Consider the following 21521-nt stretch of genomic DNA (forward strand, 5'->3'; position numbering starts at 1 on the left):
AATTGGATAAGTGTAAATAATTGATTAATTTTGGTAATAAGAATTCATTGATCAAATATTTTGAAAAATGAAAATTTCATACAACCCAAGCTAGGTTTTTTCATATAATTCCTTAAACCTTTGATTTGTGCTTTTATTTTATGCTATTTAAATTTTCTTGCATCAAAACAAATTTCAAACACCCACCCCCTTCCCATTGGTTACACTTGGGTTGTAAACTATTTCACTGGAAAATTCAAGGGCTCCATGTGTTCGATCTATGCTACCATTACTACATTAATTTTAGTGGAAATGGTTAAAAACTATTTGGTCTAAATTTAGGCAATGAAATCCGTCCAACCAAACTGGAGCCGTTTTAACCCGTGTTAGTCAATTCTGTCACTAATGTCCACTTATACCCTTAATATGCTTGAAACCTACAAAATAGCCAAATAGACACATAAAATCATTGAAAAATCCTAAATTAAGTGGGAAAAGATACCACATTTTTAGTGCTATCAAACATCCCTAACTTAATTCTTGATAGTCTTTGAGCAAGGTAGAATAAAGCAAACAATCACACATATACACTCAAATTCAGTTTCAACAGTTTAATAGGATTTAACGTGTACTCAACAATCAATCAACTCATAATCAATCAATGAAACACAAATCAAAACTAATTCTAATCTTATTCATGCAAGAGTAAATTCAAAGCCCTCCTAATTAAGTTTTAGCAATCCGGAATAGTTTTAAATAACTCCCAATTCGTTTTCTCCTACACTGGCTTGCACAAATTGTTAAGTGCCAAAAAAATAAAAGCAGTAATATGTCAATTGAGATGCCTGAAATTAAACTCTAGGTCCTATATGTGCATTTATTTTACCTAGGGGCATTAGCATTCACACATTACTGTAGAGAACTATACTCACTCTTTTCTCATGAGTGTTCTAACTAACCACAATAAAGGTAGCTCTTTCTACCCCTAATCATGCATAACATTACAAGTTCATTTTTTTTTTTCGTTTCGTTCTTTTTCATGATATTTTCTTTTTAGTACAACATTTTTTTTTTATCTGCAGACTTTTTTAAATAGGAAAATTAATCATTCTCTTTCCTTAGTATTACACTACAATCTATCATACAAGACACTATCTAATCAGTAGGGCCTATCGGAGTGACAACAAAAATGCAAGCTAAGTAGTATAATTCTAAGCATACAAGACCTAATGTAGGCAGACAAAGTACTTAAGCATGCATGAAAAGTAAGAAACTTTTTTTAAAATTTTTTTTTTTAAAAAAGGACTAAAATTCATGCTTACTCATTTCAAACATCATATCATGCAAGAAAGATCACAAGGGAGTGTGTCATAAACGATTCATAATAACAGACCAAGCAAAGCATGACTAAACATACAATTAAGTACACAAATAGCTCGAGCTCAGATGCTCAAGGACTCCAGTTAGAACACAGACATCACCCACCCCCAACATAAAATCCTACATTATCCCAATGTGATAAAGAATAGAAAATATGGGATACATGCAAGAGAAACATAAATTTTCCTTGAAATTTTGCACACTGGATGCGCAATGATATCAGGCTCATCTAAAAATAATTCTCTCAATCTTCTCATTGGGCTACCAAAAACCAAGAATCAAGAAATATAGAAATACTTAAGCTCAATAAAAAATAAAAATAACTGAAAAGAAACCTACACTAAGAAAGCAATAAAAAAAATGTAAATCCTAGATGCCTCTAGGTAGCGCAATTTTTTTTTAAGGTTATTATGCTCGACCTGACTCAGCTTCATCACCTATATCCATCACAATCCACCAAGTCACCATCTCCCACCCCTAACTTAAAAGGTTGGCCACTATTATGAAAAAGAATAGAACTAGAAAATGCAAGATAAGTAGTAGTGGGAGTTTTAAAAATAATTTTTTTTTCAAATTTATCTTCGTGCCTAAGAGTTAAGGTCCCCTTATCAACATCAATATTAGCCTTAGAAATCTTTAAGAAGGGTCAACCTAACAACATAGATAATACGAAAGAAGAAGAATCAACATTCATATTTATCACATAAAAATCAAAAGGAAAAGTTAGGCCATTGACTCCAACCAGCATATCTTGAACCAAACGAACTGGCCTAACAAAAGAATGGTTAGCTAAGTGTACCAAAAAATATTAGCAAGGTACAGGATGTGGGACTGAAAGTCAGTATACACAGGATAAGACATTATGCTTATTACAGACCGTAGATCTAACATGACATGTTTAAATTTTTTAGTACTTATCTGACAAGGTATAAAAAACATACTTGGGTCTTCTTGCTTAGTAGGTAAATTATCTTGAAGAACTATATCATGCTTGACCTTTTCCTCTTGTTTCTTTCCCTCTGAAGGTACCGCAACCCAAATTTTCTTGCCGTTTTCAGTAAGGCTCTTGTCAGTAAAAAAACTTAACATAATGCACTTCTTTCTTGTGCACAACTCTCTTAGAAACAACAAACTTACTAGGGAAAAGAGCAACAGGAACATAAGATGTTAAATTCAATGGTGGATCGAAACTTACCACACGTCTTCTTGGTACACCATGAGATTCCTACGGTTCGTTTGCTTGTTGTCCTGGAGCGACCATCCCTTTGGAAGACCTAATCATAGGATTCGAAACAATGCAAACTCCAGTAATAAATAGGGTTTCTTAGGTTAATCTTCAATAGTTGTCTTTCCTTACGGTAGCCTGTTGAAGCGTATCTTTGGGATCTGAAAATGGTGGGGTCACATTTATAGGATGAATTAAGCTAGTTAATGAATCCCTAACCAAAAAAGGTAGCTAAGAATTATAAGAATAAGAGTTATTTTGGTACTACTAATTAGCTGAGATTATCTCAATTCAGGGGAGGGTTAACTGATCACCCTTCGATGGTTATTTCTCTAAACTTACGAAGTATTGTTACAAAAACTAAATCAATAGTTTAATTAAGATTCTGTGATTTCTTGTTTTTGCTGAATTAATTGGATGTTTTTTTTTTCTTTCGTAATGGGTTAAGGAAAATATAACTAATACGGTCAATTGTTTGTTTTTCGTTTAAGTAATTTTCTTGCTTAAGAATGAAAAACTAACTGGTGAAAATTATGTGACATGAAAATCTAACTTAAATACGATTCTAGTTATAGATTATCTACGATTCATCCTAATGGAGGAATGCCCTCCAAATCCCATTCATAATGAATCCTAAGCATTAAAGATGCTTATGACTGCCGAACAAAGGCCAATGACAAGGCTCGAGTCTATATCTTGACAAGTCTATCTGATATTCTTTCCAAGAAACACGAGGCCATGATCAATGCATGTTAGATCAAGGAGTCCTTCCAAGAGATGTTTGGACAACCGTCCTCTTAGATCTGACACGAGGTCCTCAAGTACGTTTATAATGCGCACATGAAGAAAAACCAGTCAGTGAGAGAACATATTCTTGACCTGATGGTCCACTTCAATGTCGTCGAGATGAACGATGCGATCATCAATGAGCAAAGTCAGATGTTCTTTATTTTGGAATCTCTTCCGAAGAGTTTCCTCCAATTTCGCAACAATGCGGTTATGAATAAATAGAGTACACCATGACTACCCTTCTGAATGAGTTATAGATTTATCAATCTCTTATGAAATATAAGGGACCGATAGAAGAAGAGGCAAATGTTGTCCATTCTAAGAAGTTTCACAAGGGTTCATATTCTAGAACTAAGTCCATTCCCTCATCTTTTGGTTATAAGAAGATCCAGAAAAAAAGGAGGGAAGAGGAAGGCTCTCGCTGCTGGGAAAGGTAACGACAAGGCCAAGAGGGCCGACAAGGGTAAATGCTTTTACTGCAATGTGGATGGTCACTGAAAATGCAATTACCCCAAGTATCTCGCCGAGAAGAAGAAAGAGAAGAAAGGTAAATATGATTTATTGGTTCTAGAAACTTGTTTAGTAAAAAATGACCACAATGCCTGAATACTCGATTCTGGAGCCACAATCATGTTTGTTCTTCTTCATAGGGAATTAGTTCATTCCAGAAGCTCGAGGAGGGTGACATAACGTTCAAGTTTGAAAAGGGAGCTGCCATTTTAGGCTATGCAGTGTGAGCTGCTAAGTTGTTTTTTAGAAATAGATACTTAATTTTGGAAAATTTGTATATAGTTCCCAAAATTAAGAGGAACCTTGTATCTATTTCTTATTTAATTGAACAATCATATTCTATTTCCATTTCATTCAATAAAGCGTTCATTATGAAAAATGGTGTGACTATTTGTTCAGCTAAACCAGAAAATAACTTATATGTGTTAAGACCAATTGAAGCAAAAACACTTTTAAATCATGAGATGTTTAAAATTTCAAATATTCAAACAAAAAGGCAAAAAATTTCTTCAAGTAACAATAATACATATATTTGACATTTGAGATTAGGTCACATAAATCTCGATAGGATCAGGAGACTGGTAAAGATTGGACTTCTAAGTAAGTTAGTGTTGGATTTTTATGTTCTAATACTCATGGTTTGTAAACATTAGAACTTATTCTGAGAATTCAATAACGTTGTTGTTGAATATATTGTTTTTTTAGAAATCCAATAAACCTAAGTCTCTTGACTATTATATGAGTACTTGAACTTTATGCGGAGACATAAAAGTGGATCATGTTCGAGTAAATAATCAAAATGATCTATAGTATATGAATAAGGTTGGGTACCTTATTCTGGTAATACTATTGGATGCGGCCTACTCTGTAGTTGTTACAAAGAGTTGTAAAGTGCTACATACGAAGTGAACCTAATTCGTGCATGTTGAGACATGAGGAGTGGGGGTGTCCTGTGCAAATGAGTTTTGTGCAAGATCGGACCATGAAACCTGTCACTCTTATTTTATAACGCTATTTACTATTTAAGACTATGATTTCAAAGCGATGACCTAGGTAACTTAACCTTAATCCTAAGCTAACTATGAACTCCTGTTTGTTCGGGATTATACTTTGATCGGCAAATGATGAGAGTAGACTAATTGTCTCTGCTCAATAAGCTTACCATTTTGGGGATAAGACCGGATAAATAGCTGGGAACATAGGGTGCAAGAGGGAATTCACTCCTAACCAATTAAGATTAGTAGAGAGATTGTTCCCTTCAAGTGCTGATTCTGGGTCTTGAACAAGAGGCCTCACCCTCTCATTGGCTTAAGAGGGATTCGATTTGTTGATTGGATCACAAATCAATTATTCATTAGGGGATCAGTGGAACTTAAGGAACAAGAGGTAATTTCGGGGGTAAAACAGAGATTCGACCCAACATAATTACGAGCAACCTGTGAAGGGTTAACTTACTAATCATGATTATATCGAGTGGACATAATATATCTACAGTGAGAGGAGTTCAGCTATGGACTTTAGTGGAATCACCCATTAGTTAACGAATGGGGGTTAGATTGGTCTAATGAGTTTAGATGATTAATCTCGGATCGTTGGAGCCCATGATCTGTAGGTCCGCGAGGTCCCCCTACTAGCTCGTAAATGGGTACGCTTTAGGGTAGCTTGAGAAATTAATTTGAAACGTTCAAATTAAACAGAACAAGAGAATAAATATTTAAATATGATTTAAATATATAAAGATGATTATTGTGCAAAAATTAATTTAATATTTGATATTAAATTAATTTAATAAAATCAAAATTTAAATTAAAATGATTTAAAAGTCATTTTTTATTTTAAAAATAAAATAGAAATTCGTTTGCATGGGTTGCTCATAATGGAAAAAGAGTTTTTTCCATTATCATCATCTTTATGCTCACACACAAACCATGATCTTCTCTACCTTGATTCTCCAAGTATGAGCTGAAAGTCATGCACTCCATCTCTTTGCATGCTCATCTTGATATATAAAGAAGATTGGAGTTGTTGGAGAAGAGAAGGAATACAGATTTTTGAGAGAAAAATCGTGGTGAAGAAGAAGCTGTTTTCTTCAACTTGCTGCTGTGAGCTTCCCTTGTTTCTCCATATCTACAAGCTGTTCTTGAGTCCCACAACTCTGCCTAAAGCTCTAAGACCATAGTAGGGAAGGCTTTGAGGTGGTTTACGTTGACATCAAGTGAAGACAACAGCTGAACATACATTTTCTTGAAGATTTTATTAAAGGTATGTTCTGAAAACCCATTTTTATGAACAACATGCTTTAGTTTTTACCAAAATTAGTAAATTAGAATGTTTATGGATCCTCGATACTTTCGCTGAATGTTTTTTTGCTCTGGTATTAGAGCATGTTTTAAGCTTTCAATTCGGTCTAATTTTGGCAAGGTGGGTGTTTTTTCATGAGATATATGAAACTGTTGTACTGTTATGGTTTTCTATTTTTGGCATTTTAATTCTCTTTAATTTCTCAATTAAATTTGTAATTGACTCTTGTTTGATGAGCATTTATGTGTTAGCAAGAGTCTGTAATTTATTTGGAGTCATTAGAGTTGAAATTAAGATGTAATTGAAGAAACAAGCGAAGGAGGTCGAGCTGCTGTTCCAGAGTTTTCAGTTTCTACTTCAATCTGTTGCTGAGGTCCAGTTTCTAAACGATCGTTTAGCTCCAGATGCTATACGATGAGAAGAAAAGCTATATGATCGTTTAGTAATATGCACTAGTCGTTGTGATGTTGAATGCTAAACGATCGTGTACCTGCAGGAGCTAAGCGATGCGTTCATTTGCTATACGATAGCATTACGCGATCATTTAGTTTGAGTTGTGGGAACTAGATGATTCGCTAATTTTGCTAAACGATGGCAGTATACGATCGTTTAGCAATGATGCACGCTAAACAATGCGATGAAATGCTATGCGATAGCACTGAGCGTTCGTTTGGTAGCAGAGTTAAATGATCGTGTAGATAAATGCTATACGATGCGATAATGTTCTATACGATGGAGCTATGCGATCGTTTAGCCGGCGGATACTAAACAATGACTTGAATGCACTGGGTGATGGTGTTATGCGATCGTTTAGTACTATACGATGGAGCTAAACAATTACACTACGATGGAACTAAACGATCGTCTAGTCCTATGCGATAGAGCTAAACAATCGTCTAGCTCCCAGCAAACACTATGCAATCGTGTACTTCCTCTCAACCGAAGGCGACGACGATAGATGAGTACCTCCAGGCGCTACACGATCGACCTTAGCAGCATATTGAGGTTGGACCAAGAGCAACCGGTTCGACTGGTTTACTCAAGGTTCAATCCGGTTCAGCCTCAAATTGTTGTGGTTGGTCCGGTTCAGGCTTTGTTGGTCTAGTTCATACTCGTCCAACCCGGTTCAAGTTGTTTTGGGTTCAATTTGGAGCGGTTCGAGCAGTTCAAAGATGGTTATGAAGCTGTTTGTAATAGTTAGCTATCTGTTTGCTTGTTTATGCCAAACAATTAATATTTAATTGTTTATGCATGAGATATATGTGATAATTAAATAAATTCATGTATATGTATACAGTATGCCATGTAGATTTAAAACCCCACCGTAGGAAGCATGTTACATGCATTGACAATATGTTATAATTGTTATGATATATAGTATGCATGTTAGGGTTATGTTTAAAATAATAATTATATTAGATACCTTCGTTGTTTGTCGTGGATGTTAAGCATGTCTAAATTTTGTAAGTTGTTATAAAATTGGTTAGACGTTTAAAATCCATAACAAAGAACAACTGCATGCTCACTTAGATTAACCGCTTATTTTAAAAGTTAAAATAGGTCGTTAAAACTTGTAAAACTAGGGTTACAAACTCAACCGGTATATAATCTTATCGAAGGCTGGGGGGTATTTAAGTTGACGGTCTACGGAACACCTCCTACTTGGGGATTATAGTTGAATAATTGAGTGTTGGTAACCAGTTTTATGAGCATTCGTGAGTGATGTGAGTAATAAAATGGTTTATCACATAGACATTGTAGGTTAAATCCAATTATAAGAGTTATATTTGGATAACTACTTAGACTTAAGTTGTATAAAATTAGCCATCTAACCTAAGTATAAATATACCCAAACATTTAGAACACTTCAGTGGGAAAATAAAAGTTATTAGCTCTCACGTTCTCAAGAGTTCACACCATGAGATCCATGCTCGACTTCTTGTCGATTTTACCTTGACTGCTCCATACGGAAAGTGTTTGCATGGGTCAATAACAAGGTGAATGGAGGAAGTTGTTCATAGTAAATGGGTGAAGAAAATGTGTCAACATTGTCCTACGGTCTCCTCCATTAGTCTGAACCGTGAGATTCTTATGTTGCGTCTGTTGTTGTTTTTCATGCTACACTATCTAGTCGTTAACTGCGGCGATCCCTATGGACGATTGTAACATAGGATTCAGAACAACCCAGGCTTTAGTAAAATGAATAGGGTCTTATATTTTCGTCTTGGGTATTGTCTTATATTTCGGAGGCATACTCATACTGTTTTGTAAGATCTGAAAATGGCGGATCTACACTTACAAGACTTACTAAGTGTTAGTAATGATCTTGACCGAAAACGATAACTAAATGACTATCGAAATATGAGTTATTCTGGAGATAGTATTTGATCAAGAATTGTCATGCTTTTGTAAAGGAATTCTTGACTGCCCCACGGTATAATTCGTTCTAAATCACTTAAGTATGGTTGCAAAAATAATGATTATGGGTACATTATCACTTTGCTAAAACTTGATTGGATTTAAAAGTTTACTTATAAAATTTGTTTATAATTTCAGAATGACGAGTTCTATTATACAATTACCGGCTTCAGACAAACTGATTAGGGACAATTATGTAAACTGAAAATCAAATTTTAATACAATACTCACAATAGACGATTTGAAATTTTTCTTAACGGAGGAATGTCCTCCCATTCCTAGCTCAAATACCAACCAAACTGTTTGGGAAGCATTTGATAAATGGATCATGACTAATGATAAAACCCGTGCTTATATCCTTGCCAGCCTGTATGACGTTTTGGCAAAAACACGAGGGTATGAACACTGCCAAAGAGATTATGGAATCTCTAAGATGGATGTTTAGACAACCATCCTTCACCCTGAGGGATGATGCCATTAAGTACGTTTACAATAGTAGCATTAAAGTAGGGATCAATGTTTGTGAACATGTAAAGACATGATGGTCCACTTTAATATGGCAGAAGTAAACGATGCTGTCATGAACGAGAGAAGTGTAGTTGGTTTTATTCTAGAATCTCTTCTGAAGAGTTTTTTGCAATTCCGAATGCATTAATAAATAAAATTTGACTACTCTGCTGAATGAGCTACAGGCTTACTAGATAATGTTAAGAACAAAAGGGTCTGGTGCCAAAAGTAAATGTTACTACTGCCAAGAAGTGAGGAATGTCCTCCAAGCATGAAGTTGCCTCGTCTTCGCAGACTAAGCGTATTCCAGTGAAGAAAGACAAAGGGAAAGGGAAAAAACCTGCTGGTAAGAAGAGCAAGAATACCGCTGTAGAGAAAGGGAAATGTTTCCACTGCAACGAGCTAAGGCACTGGAAGAGAAATTGCCCTAAATATCTTGTAGAGAAAAGAGCAGAGAAAGGAAAATAGGCTACTTAGATCCTGGAGACCATTTGCTTAAGCTCATTCAGTAAAAGAAGTTGCTGATGAATATGTAAATTACATGCTTTTGTTAAATCTTGTAATAAACCTTTTGTACATATTTTTGTGTTAAATGAAATGTTCATTTTCAAAAATTATGTTTGTTCTATCTCATAGCAACTTCTGTTAAGAATCAAATTGTTAATAGCCATCAGCAAATATTTAGATATTTAAATGAAAATTTTTAATAGCCATCAACAAATATTTAGATATTTAAATGACTAAGATCGAAGTATAATGAAATTAAGATTTCTAGCTCTGACTGTTAACAAGAGTTGTTAAGGTAAGTCAGACCATCTTAATCAAAGAGTTGAGAGTACCTCAATGTAGTGGGAGGAAAATGTGTTTCCTAACCATTATTGAGAAATGGATGAATTCCCCATTAGAAATCTATTTATATACTAACATGTTTACAATGATTCTCTCGGCTAAAGTGTTTAGGAATCATCTAGTAAGTCTAGAAATACCAGAGGTTAATAACCTAGGACAAGTGGGAGAAATATCAGATATGAGATACTAAATGGCAAAAACCATGGGTATGAGATGCCCTAGTTTATTGTATTTCTCTATAAAACACAGAAACTCAGTCTTATATATTAGATATATAAGTTACCACTAGAGTTTTAGTCCAAGTGGGAGTTTTTTGGGTTTTTGTGTCCTAAAATTTGTGGTTTGTAAACATTAGAACTTATTCTGAGATTTCAATAAAGTTGTTGTTGAATATATTGTTTTTTTAGAAATCCAATAAGCCTAAGTCCCTTGACTATTATATGAGTACTTGAACTTTATGTGGAGACATACAAGTGGATCAGGTTCGAGTAAATAGTCAAAATAATCTATAGTATATGAATAAGGTTGGGTACCTTATTCTGGTAACACTATTGGATGCGGCCTACTCTTTAGTTGTTACAAAGAGTTTTAAAGTGTTACATACGAAGTGATCCTAATTCGTGCATGTTGATATATGAGGAGTAGGGGTGTCCTGTGCAAATGAGTTTTTTGCAAGATCGGACTATGAAACCTGTCACTCTTATTTTATAACGCTGTTTACTGTTTAAGACTGATGATTTCAAAGCGATGACCTAGGTAACTTAACCTTAATCTTGAGCTAACTATGAACTCCTATTTGTTCGGGATTATCCTTTGATCTGCAAATGATGAAAGTAGACCAATTGCCTCTGCTCAATAAGCTTATCATTTTGGGGATAAGACCAAATAAATTGTTGGGAATATAGGGTACAAGAGGGAATTCACTCCTAACCGATTAGGGTTAGTAAAGAGGTTGTTCCCTTCAAGTGCTGATTTTGGGTCTTGAACAAGAGGCCTCACCCTTTCATTGGCCTGATAGAGATTTGATTTGTTGATTGGATCACAAATCAATTGTCATTAGGGGATTAGTGGAACATAAGGAACAAAAGATAATTTCGGGGGTAAAACAGAGATTCGATCCAACCATTATTACGAGCAACTTGTGAAGGGTTAACTTACTAATCATGGTTATATCGAGGGGACATAATATATCTACAATGAGGGGAGTTCAGCTATGGGCTTTAGTGGAATCACCCATTAGTTAACGAATGAGGTTTAGATCGGTCTAATGAGTTTAGCTGATTAATCTCGGATCGTTGGAGCCCATGATCTGTAGGTCCGTGAGGTCCCCCTACTACTCGTAAATGGGTACGCTTTAGGATAGCTTGAGAAATTAATTTGAAACATTCAAATTAAACGGAACAAGAGAATAAATATTTAAATATGATTTAAATAAATAAATGATTATTGTGCAAAAATTAATTTAATATTTGATATTAAATTAATTAATTTTTAAATTAATTTATGAAATTAATTTAAGAAAATCAAATTTTAAATTAAAATGATTTAAAAGTCATTTTGTATTTTAAAAATAAAATGGAAATTCATTTGCATGGGTTGCACATAATGGAGAGTTTTTTCCATTATCATCATTTTTATGCTCACACACAAACCATGATCTTCTCTACCTTGATTCTCCAAGCATGAGCCATGCACTCCATCTCTTTGCATGCTCATCTTGATATATAAAGAAGATTGGAGTTGTTTGAGAAGATGAGGAATATGGATTTTTGAGAGAAAAATTGTGGTGAAGAAGAAGTTGTCTTCTTCAACTTGCTGCTGTGAGCTTCCCTTGTTTCTCCACATCTAATAGCTGTTCTTGAGTCCTACAACCTGCCTAAAGCTCCAAGAGCATAGTAGGGAAGGCTTTGAGGTGGTTCACATTGACATTAAGTGAAGATAACAGCTGAACAGACATTTTCTTAAAGGGTTCATCAAAGGTATGTTCTGAAAACCCATTTTTATGAACAACATGCTTTAGTTTTTGCCAAAATTAGTGAATTAGAATGCTTATGGATCATTCATACTTCCGCTGCATGTTGTTTAACTCTAACTGTTAGAAGATGATTCATTACCTCCATATGAATCCCATCTTGAAGGAAAAATGACTAGACCTTTTAGTGGAAAAGGTTATAGAGCCAAAGAGCCCCTAAAGCTTATACATTTGGATCTTTGTGGTCCAATGAATGTAAAAGCTCGATCAGGGTACGACTACTTCATCTCTTTTGTAGATGATATTTGAGGTATAGTTACTTATACGTAATGGAACATAAGTCTAAAGCCCTTGAAATATTCAAGGAGTATAAGGCTGAAGTTGAAAATGTTGGGTTTTATGTCCTAAAAACTTGTAGTTTGTAAAATGATAAACATTTTCTATAATCAATATACTCGTTATTGATCTCATAATTATATGAAAGTCTTAAATCCAATAAACTAAGACTCATGACTATTGTATGAGTACTTGAACTTTATGTGGAGACATAAGAGTGGACCGGGTTTGAGTAAATAGTCAAAATGATCTATGGTACATGAATGAGGTTAGGTACGTTATTCTGGCAACACCATTAGATGCGGCCTACTCTGTAGTTGTTACAAAGAGTTGTAAAGTGCTACATACGATGTGATCCTAATTCGTACATGTTATGACATGAGAAGTGGGGGCGTCCTATGCAATGAGTTTCCATAAGATTAGGACCAAGAAATAAGTCATTCTTACTTTATAACGCTGTTTACTGTTTAGGACTGACTATTTCACCTAGATGACCTAGGTAACTCGATCTTAATCCTAAGCTAACTATGAACTTCTGTTTATTCGGGATTGCCTTTAGATTTGCATTGTTGAGGGTTGGCTCAACAGTGCCAGCTCAATAAGACTCCCATTTCAGGGGTAAGATTGGATAGATAGCTAGGGACATAGGGTGCAAGACGGAGTTCACGCTTACCCAATTTAGGGATAGGAGAACGGTTGTTCTCTCAAGTACTTAATCCAAGTCTTGAACAAGTGGCCCCACCCTCTCACTGGGCTGAGAGAGTTTGGTTTGGTGATTGGATTAAAAACCAATTGTTCATTAGAGGAACAGTAGAGACTTGAGGAATAAGACGTAATCTCGGGGGTAAAACAGATATTTGACCCAACCGTTATTACAAACAACCTGTGAAGTGTCGACTTGCTGATTATGGTTAAATCATGTGGACATAATATATCTACAGTGAGAGGAGTGCAACTATAGACTTTAGTGGAATGACCCATTAGTTAACGAACAGGGATTAATTTGGTCTAATGAGTTTAGCCAATTAATCTCAGATCGTTGGAGCCCATGATTTGTAGGTCCACGAGGTCCTCCTACTAGCTCGTAACGGACTAGCTCTAGAATAGCGTGATAAGTTAATTTGAAACGTTCAAATTAGAATTAAGGAAATTAGTAATTATATGAGATATAATTACATGTTTAATTTTAGAATTAAACGGAATAGGAGAATTTATATATTTAAATATGATTTAAATATATAAAGATGGATATGTGTTAAAATTAATTTAATATTTGATATTAAATTAATTAAGTTTTCCTTAATAATTAATTTATGAAATAATTAATTTTTCATTTTTAAAATCAAATAGATTTTTTAAAATCAAAATTTGATTTTTTGATAAAATTTGAAAAATTGGAAAACAAAAACATAGAATGGAAAAATGGATTTTTCCATTATCCATCACCAAGTAGCTCACACATATTGCATTGTCTTGGCCTTGTCTTCTTCAAGTATGAGCTGCAACTCATGCAACTTTTCTCTTTGCATGTTGATCTGCAATATAATGAGAAGATTGGAGTGAAAATCGGGCATACAATTAAAAGAGTTTTGAGAGAAAAATTGGTTTGAAGAAAGGTTCTTCAACAAGGTTGCAGTAGTGAGCTTTTCTCCTTTATCTTGATTCAAGCTTGTTTTGAGTCCCACAACTCAATCTAGAGCACCAAGAGAATATGGGGAATATCTTGATGTGGTCTACAACAAGATATGGAGAAGATAGCAGCTGAAGATGGAGCTTTGAAGAAGTTCTACAAGAGGTATGTCTTGAAACCCATTTTTCTGCAGAAGCATGATTTATATTATGCCAAAATTAGTGAATTTGAATGCTTAGATGATCCTTATGCTTCCGTTGCTGATGATACAATCCTACAAAAAATCTGTTAGGTAAAATGATTAAAACACTACGATCTGATCGGGGGTGGAGAGTACATGGATTTAGCATCAAGACTATATGATAGAACATGGAATCCAACCCCAACTTTCAGCACTTGGTACATCTCAATAGAATGGTGTATTAGAAAGGATAAATAGAACCTGGTTAGACATGGTTCGTTCTATGATGAGCCATGCTCAATTTCCTAACTCGTTTTGGGTGTATGTAGTAGAGACTGTAGTTCATATCTTGAATAACGTTCCTTTGAAGAGTGTTTTTGAAACACGTTTCGAGTTATGGAGGGGGCGTAAACCTAGTTTACGTTACTTTATAATATGGGCTATCTTGCACATGTGCTAGTGAAAAATCCTAATAAATTGGAACCTCGTTCAAGATTATACCAATTTATTGGTTACCCCAAGAAAATGAGAGGTGGTTTGTTCTACGACCTTTAAGAAAATAAGATGTTTGTATTGACAAATGCTACATTCTTGGAGGAAGACCATATGAGAGATCATAAACCACAGAACAAATTAGTGTTAAATGAAGCCAGTGAAGAATCAACAAGGGTTGTTGATACAGCTGGTCTTTCATCAAGAGTTAATGAAGAAGCCAACACTTCAGGTCAGTCTCGTCCTTCTTAATCTTGAGAGTACCATGACAAAGTGGAGGGTTATATCACAACCTGACCATTACTTGGGTTTAACTGAAACTCGGGTTTTCATACCAGATGATGGCATTGAGGATCCATTATCCTAAAAGCATGCAATGAATGACATAGAAAAGGACCAATGGGTCAAAGCCATGGATCTTGAAATGGAGTCTATGTACGTCAATTTAGTATGGAAACTTGTAGATCTACCTGAAGGGGTTAAACCCATAGGGTGTAAATGGATCTATAAAAAAAAGAGTGATGTAGCTAGAAAGGTACACTTTACATATTCAATAATAACTTTACTGAATAAACCTCAATAACATCTTTATTGTAAATAGAATATGTTTAATGTTTACAAACCACGAGTTTCAGGACATACGACGCAACAAACTTCCATTGGACTGAACTCTAGTGGATTACATATACAATGTTAAGTGTGAAAGAAAGAACATAATTGCAATAAACGAGGGCATCACATACCCATGAATTCTCCCACTTGGCCTAGATTTATATAACTTATAGTCCTAGATTCACTAGGTGACCCACAAACACTTTAGCTGAGAGAACCTTTGTAAATGGATAAGCTAAGTTGTCTTCTGAGGTTATCTGCGTGATGATCACGTAGTCCTAGATTCACTATCTCTCTGATGAGATGGTATTTGCGCTCAATGTGTTTTCTGCACTTCTGGCTTATAAGTTCTTTAGAGTTTCCAATTGCTCAATTGTTATCACAATAGAGAGTGATAGGAAGATGCATATTTGGAACCACGTCCAAATTTGTTAACTTTTTAAGCCATACTGCCTCCTTTGCTGCTTCACATGCAGCTACATACTCTGTTTCCATGGTGGAGTCAACAATACAACTTTGTTTTATGCTCATCCAAACTATAGCTCCTCCGTTTTAGAGTGAATGCTGATCCCGGAGTTTATTTCCTAAAATCTACATCGGTCTGAAAATCAGAGTCAATGTATCATGTAAAGATCAGATTCTTAGCGCCATACATAAGCTGTTGGGATTGATGTCCTAATTCTTCTGGAGTCTCGTTGTTTTGTAAAAATACACATTGTTTAATGAATAAAATAAGTGTTATTTAATTATGGCATTTACTCATATCAAATAAACAAAGCTCCTTGGTTATCTTATGTGCATGTATATGTGATATACAAGTGAATCATGCCTTAAGTGATAACCTAAATCAGTTTGTAGTATAAGAATTAAGGTGGGATACTTGATCCTGATGACACTACGGATACGGCTCGCTTTGTAGAGGTTTGCAAGTGTTATAAACTGCTATAGATGGTAGATCCTGGTCATTCATGTGAAGACGTGGAGCGGGGGTGTCCTATACAAAGAGTTTGTATAAGACTTGAACCATGAGATGACTAGACTCTGTATATAAAGCCGTTGATGCTTGAGACTTGCATCTCACCTAAACGACCATAGGTGACACGACCTCAATCCTGAGTGTTTTGTGAACTCCTGCCTTTGAGGGCGATCCTTTGATTAGTATGGGTGAGATTGGACAGATTGCCAACTCGACATGCCTACCTTTTTGGGGACTTTTCTGATCTGGGAGCTAGGAACTCAATCCACAAGATGGAATTCACTTCTTTCCCGGAGCAGGGATAAGTAGCGAGATTTCTTCCTTAAGGGCTGATTCTAGGGCTTAAACATAGTGGCCACAACTTCTCTTTGCAAGAGAAGACTCAGTAATAGTAGGACTATGATTTATGTTCATTAGATGGATCAGTGGTACTTAAGGAGACAAATGTAACTACAGGGGTATAACAGTTATAGGCCCAGCTATACTTACGAGCGATCTGTGAAGGGTCGTTGTACTGCTCATTGGTTAAGATAGATGCATAATATATCTGTAGTGAGGAGAGTTCAGCTATCAGTCTTTAGTGGAGTGTCTGGCAGTTAACAGATGGTGGATTCCGTGACTAAAGAGTTTAGTCTGTTATTCACGTACCGTTGGAGCTTTGGATCTTTAGGTCCATGAGGTCCCCTTGGTAGCTTGGATTCATGTTGAAGGATCAGTTCTTGGTGTTGATTTGAAATGTTCAAATTGACAAGAGGTATCTTGATTATATATGATATAATCGGTATGATGTATAAGATACATCTAGTAGAGGATTGATGTAAATGAGATTTACATTAAGTACGATGGAATAGAAAAAAAACTATGGTTTATATATTTCATGAGATGAAATATTAAAACTATAGGTTATAAATATAATATGATAAGTTGGTTATCATTTATATTTATAATAATATTAATTATTAGATAATTAATTCTTTTTCTTTTAAATAACCAAATGTAGTGGGTGGTTATTGATCATGGTAATCGTGAGTTTAAAGGAAAGTGGTTTTCTATTTTGAAAAGTGAAGTTTTTACAAAAGTTTGAAAAAGGATTTTGAGTTTTTCTCTCTCGCGCAAAGAAACTCACGGGTCGTCAAGTAAATACGGATTTACTAAAGGACGGCTGGACGAGCTAAACGATCATGCAGGTGAGAGCTAAACGATCGTACAGTATTTACTAAATGATCGCATAGTTTTATCTAAATGATTAGGCATCGACCTATGCGATAGGTCTCCGACTTCTCCCACTTGCCCAGTCGTTTACTCGATCGTTCTTTCCTCAGTTCGTCTGCCTTATACCAAGTCTGAACAGAGCCCACTCTCTGGATTCTCATACCGGAATACCAAGGTCACCTTGTTGGTGGTGTCAGATGCAACTCAACACCGTTGAGGTTTTCCGGAGGCTGTTCTCTATTGTGGAGGAGATCATGACCGAGGAGATCGTCGAGGAAGAGCGCGAAGTGTTTGTTCTGTGTTTGTGCGGTGTTGCGATCGTGTAGATTGAGCGCTCGTGGTTGCTGTTATTCGATCAGAGTGCGCATCGGACCGTGGAGACGCTTCTGCCGTTGTTAATATAGTTTTTCCCTTTGTACATTTGTTGTTTCATGCTGTAATTTCTTTGTAATTTGCATAACCGTTTATGTTTGAAGTCGACTGTAAATGTTATGTTAATTCATGATTGTAATTTGGAATGTCTTATTCTGCTGCTCCTGGAAATTGTGATTCCGATTTTCTTCGTAAGCATATAGTCCCTCGTTCTCCGAAGATACTTGAGGATATTTTTAATGTTAGTCCAATGATCATATCCAGGATTGGACTAAAACATGCTGACAATCCCCACTGCATAGCATATATAGGTCGTGTACATAACATGACATATGTCAGACTACCTACTGCTGATGCATAGGGAATACGTTTCATAGCCTCAACTTCTTGAGGTGTCTTAGGAGACTGTTACTTAGACAGATGAATTCCATGCCTAAAAGGTAGCAAACCCTTCTTGAAATTCTGCATCTTATATGTAGACAACATCTTGTCTATATAAGATGTCTAAGATAAGGCTAGTGTTTTATTCTTGCGATTATGAACGATTTGGATTCCAAGAATATACTGAGCTTCTCCCAAATCTTTCATTTGGAATGGAAGTTCTAGCCATTTCCTACCGTCAGCTAGGAATCCTACATCATTCTCAATGAGTAGGATGTCATCAACATACAATATTAAGAACACCATAGTTTTGTTGACAATCTTCTTGTAAACACATTCGTCAACATTTTGATCAAAACCATAAGATTTGATCGTAGTGTCAAACCTTATATTCCAAGATCTAGATGCTTGTTTTAACCCATAAATGGATCGTTTTCACTTGCAAACTTTTTGCTCTTGACTCTGTTCAATGAACCCCTCTTGTTGAGCCATGTAGATACTCCCCTCAAGATGGCCATTCAGAAAGGCTGTCTTGACATCCATTTACCATATATCATAATCATAAAAAGCAGCTATGGACAAGAGTATCCTTATCGACTTTAGTATGGCAACGGAATAGAATGTTTCTTCATAATCCACTCTCTCTCTTTGGGTAAACCCTTTTACCACAAGTCTAGTTTTAAAGGTCTGTACCTTACCATCTTTGTCTCATTTCCTCTTGTAGATCCATTTGCAACCAATAGGTTTTACCCGATCTGGTTGATCTACAAGTTTCCAGACTGAGTTGAAGTACATAGACTCCATTTCGAGGTCCATGGCTTTGATCTACTGGTCTTGGTCTACATCATCCATTGCCTGTTTAAAGTTCAATGAATCCTTTAAGCCATCATCAGGTATGACGACTTGAGTTTCTATTAAACTCATGTAACGGTCAGGCTGTTGAATAACCCTCTGACTACGTCGAAGCTTTCTCAACTCTTGAGAAGAATGTGACTGACCAAATATTCCTGCTCCATCAACAACTCTTGTTGAAGGATCAACTTGATCGACGACTCTTGTTGGTCTATCTGTAGCTTCTTTGAAAATTTCATTCAATACTAGCTTACTGTGAGATTGATGATATCTCATATGGTCCTCCTCTAAGAATGTAGCGTTTATTGATATAAACACTTTGTCATCCTGAGGATAAAAAAACTGACCTCCTTTTGTCTCTTTGGGGTATCCTACGAATAGACATAATTTTGAACGACGTTCTAGCTTCTTTGGATTTTGCACAAAAATATGTTTTAGGCATCCTCAAATCCTAAAGTAACGTTTGTTGGAGTTAGCATGCAATTTACGGAAGCAAACAGAATCATTAAGCACTCCAATTCATCAACTAAAAATTCATGTTCATAGAACAAAAAAGAAGGTTTCTGATATACCTTTGTAGGACTCCTTAATTAATGAACTCAACCTGAATCTTCACTCCAAAAGGTTGTAGACCACCATTTGATCTTCCCTACTATTCTCAAGGACCTTAAATTGTGTGGTGGACCCAAAATGAGTTGGAAATTGTAAATAGTTTTTAGGAAAAGGATTGGTTCTTCTTCAAGGTTTGAAGAACACTTCTTCAACCACAAAACCAAAAAAAATTATTTTGCATGCCCTCAAATCTCAGCACAAAAGCCCGAGTTTTATTCCTTTTACCAATCAGATTGCATTACAAGATGACACCACCTACTTGATAAAGTGGGTGGAATTTGAGTGGGAATTGTGTTAAATATTGGATAAACCCTTTAATGGGTTTTTCCATATTTAAAATTTGAATTTCAACAATTAAAATTCAATTTTCTTTTTAATTTTGAAACTAATTTTCAAAATTAACTTTAAATTCAATATTAATTCAATAATTAATATAAAATAAATTGAATAATTAATTTTCAAATAAAATTACGTTTTAATAATTAATTAAGTAATTTAATTCATTATATTAATTTAATATCAAATGATAAATTAATAAAATACCAACTTCTTAATCATGAATCTCTATTCATGTATTTAACATTTAAATCAAATTTAAATATTTTTTAATTCTCCAATTTCGTTTAATTCGATAATCAAATGTGTAATTATATCGTACATAATTACTAATTCCCTTAATTTGAATTTGAACGTTTCAAATTCTTTGATCACATTAATCTAAGGTTTAATCTGTTTGTGAGCTAGAAAGGATCTAATGGACCTACAGGCCATGGGCTCCAACGATGCAAGATTAACCAGCTAAACTCTTTAACCTAATTAACCAACATTCGTTAACTATCGGGTCACTCCACTAAAACCCAGTAGTTGCACTCCCTTCAATGTAGATATATTTGTGTCCACTCGATATAACCATAATATGTAAGTCAACTCTTCACAAGTTGCTCGTAATAACGGCCTGGTCAAAAGCTGTTTTACCCCCGAGATTACATTTTGTTCCTTAAGTCCCACCATCTTCTAATGAAAAATTGGTTTGTGATCCAATCACTAAATTGAGTCCTTCTCCGGCCAATGAGAAGGTGGGGCCCCTTGTTCAAGACTCAGAGTTAACACTTAAGGGAACAACCTCTCTGCTATTCCTAAATGCGAGTAGAAGCGAATTCCATCTTGTATCCTATGTCCCCAACTATATACCAAGTCTTACTCCTGAAATGGGAGACTTATTGAGCCGACGCTGTTGAGCCAATCCTCATTCATGCAAATCTAAGGACAATCCCAAATGAAAAGGAGTTCATACTTAGCTCAGGATTAAGGTCTAGTTATCTAGGTCATTCCTTTGAAATAGTCAGTCTTAAACAGTAAACAATGTTATAAAGTAAGAGTGACTTATTTCTTGGTCCGATCTTATATAAACTCTTTGCATAGGACGTCCCTTTTTGCATGTATCCACATGAACGAATCAGGATCACTTTGTTTGTAGCACTTTACAACAGTTGTAACATCTATAAAGTTGGCCGCATCCATTAGTGTCCCTAGAATATGGTACCCAACCTTATTCGTATACTATAGACCATTTTGGCTATTTACTCGAACTTGATCTACTCTTATGTCTCCACATAAAGTTTAAATATTCATGTAATAACCATAGATCTTAGTTTATTGAATGTAGGTTATTTCTAAAACGAAGTGAGCAATTCAAACATTCAACAACAACTTTATCGAATGAAACTTTAATAACATCTATATTGATTATCAAAATAAGTTTATTGTTTACAAACCACGAGTTTTAGAACATAAAACCTAACAAGCTCCCACTTGGACTAAAACTCCGGTGGTAACACACATTTGTACATATAATGTTGAGTTTTTGAGTTTTTAAAATGAAATACAATAAACTAGGGCATTACATACCCAAGTTTATCTTTACTAGGTATCATA

This window comes from Benincasa hispida, chromosome 9, assembly GCF_009727055.1.
Source record: "Benincasa hispida cultivar B227 chromosome 9, ASM972705v1, whole genome shotgun sequence".
NCBI classification, from domain to species: domain Eukaryota; kingdom Viridiplantae; phylum Streptophyta; class Magnoliopsida; order Cucurbitales; family Cucurbitaceae; genus Benincasa; species Benincasa hispida.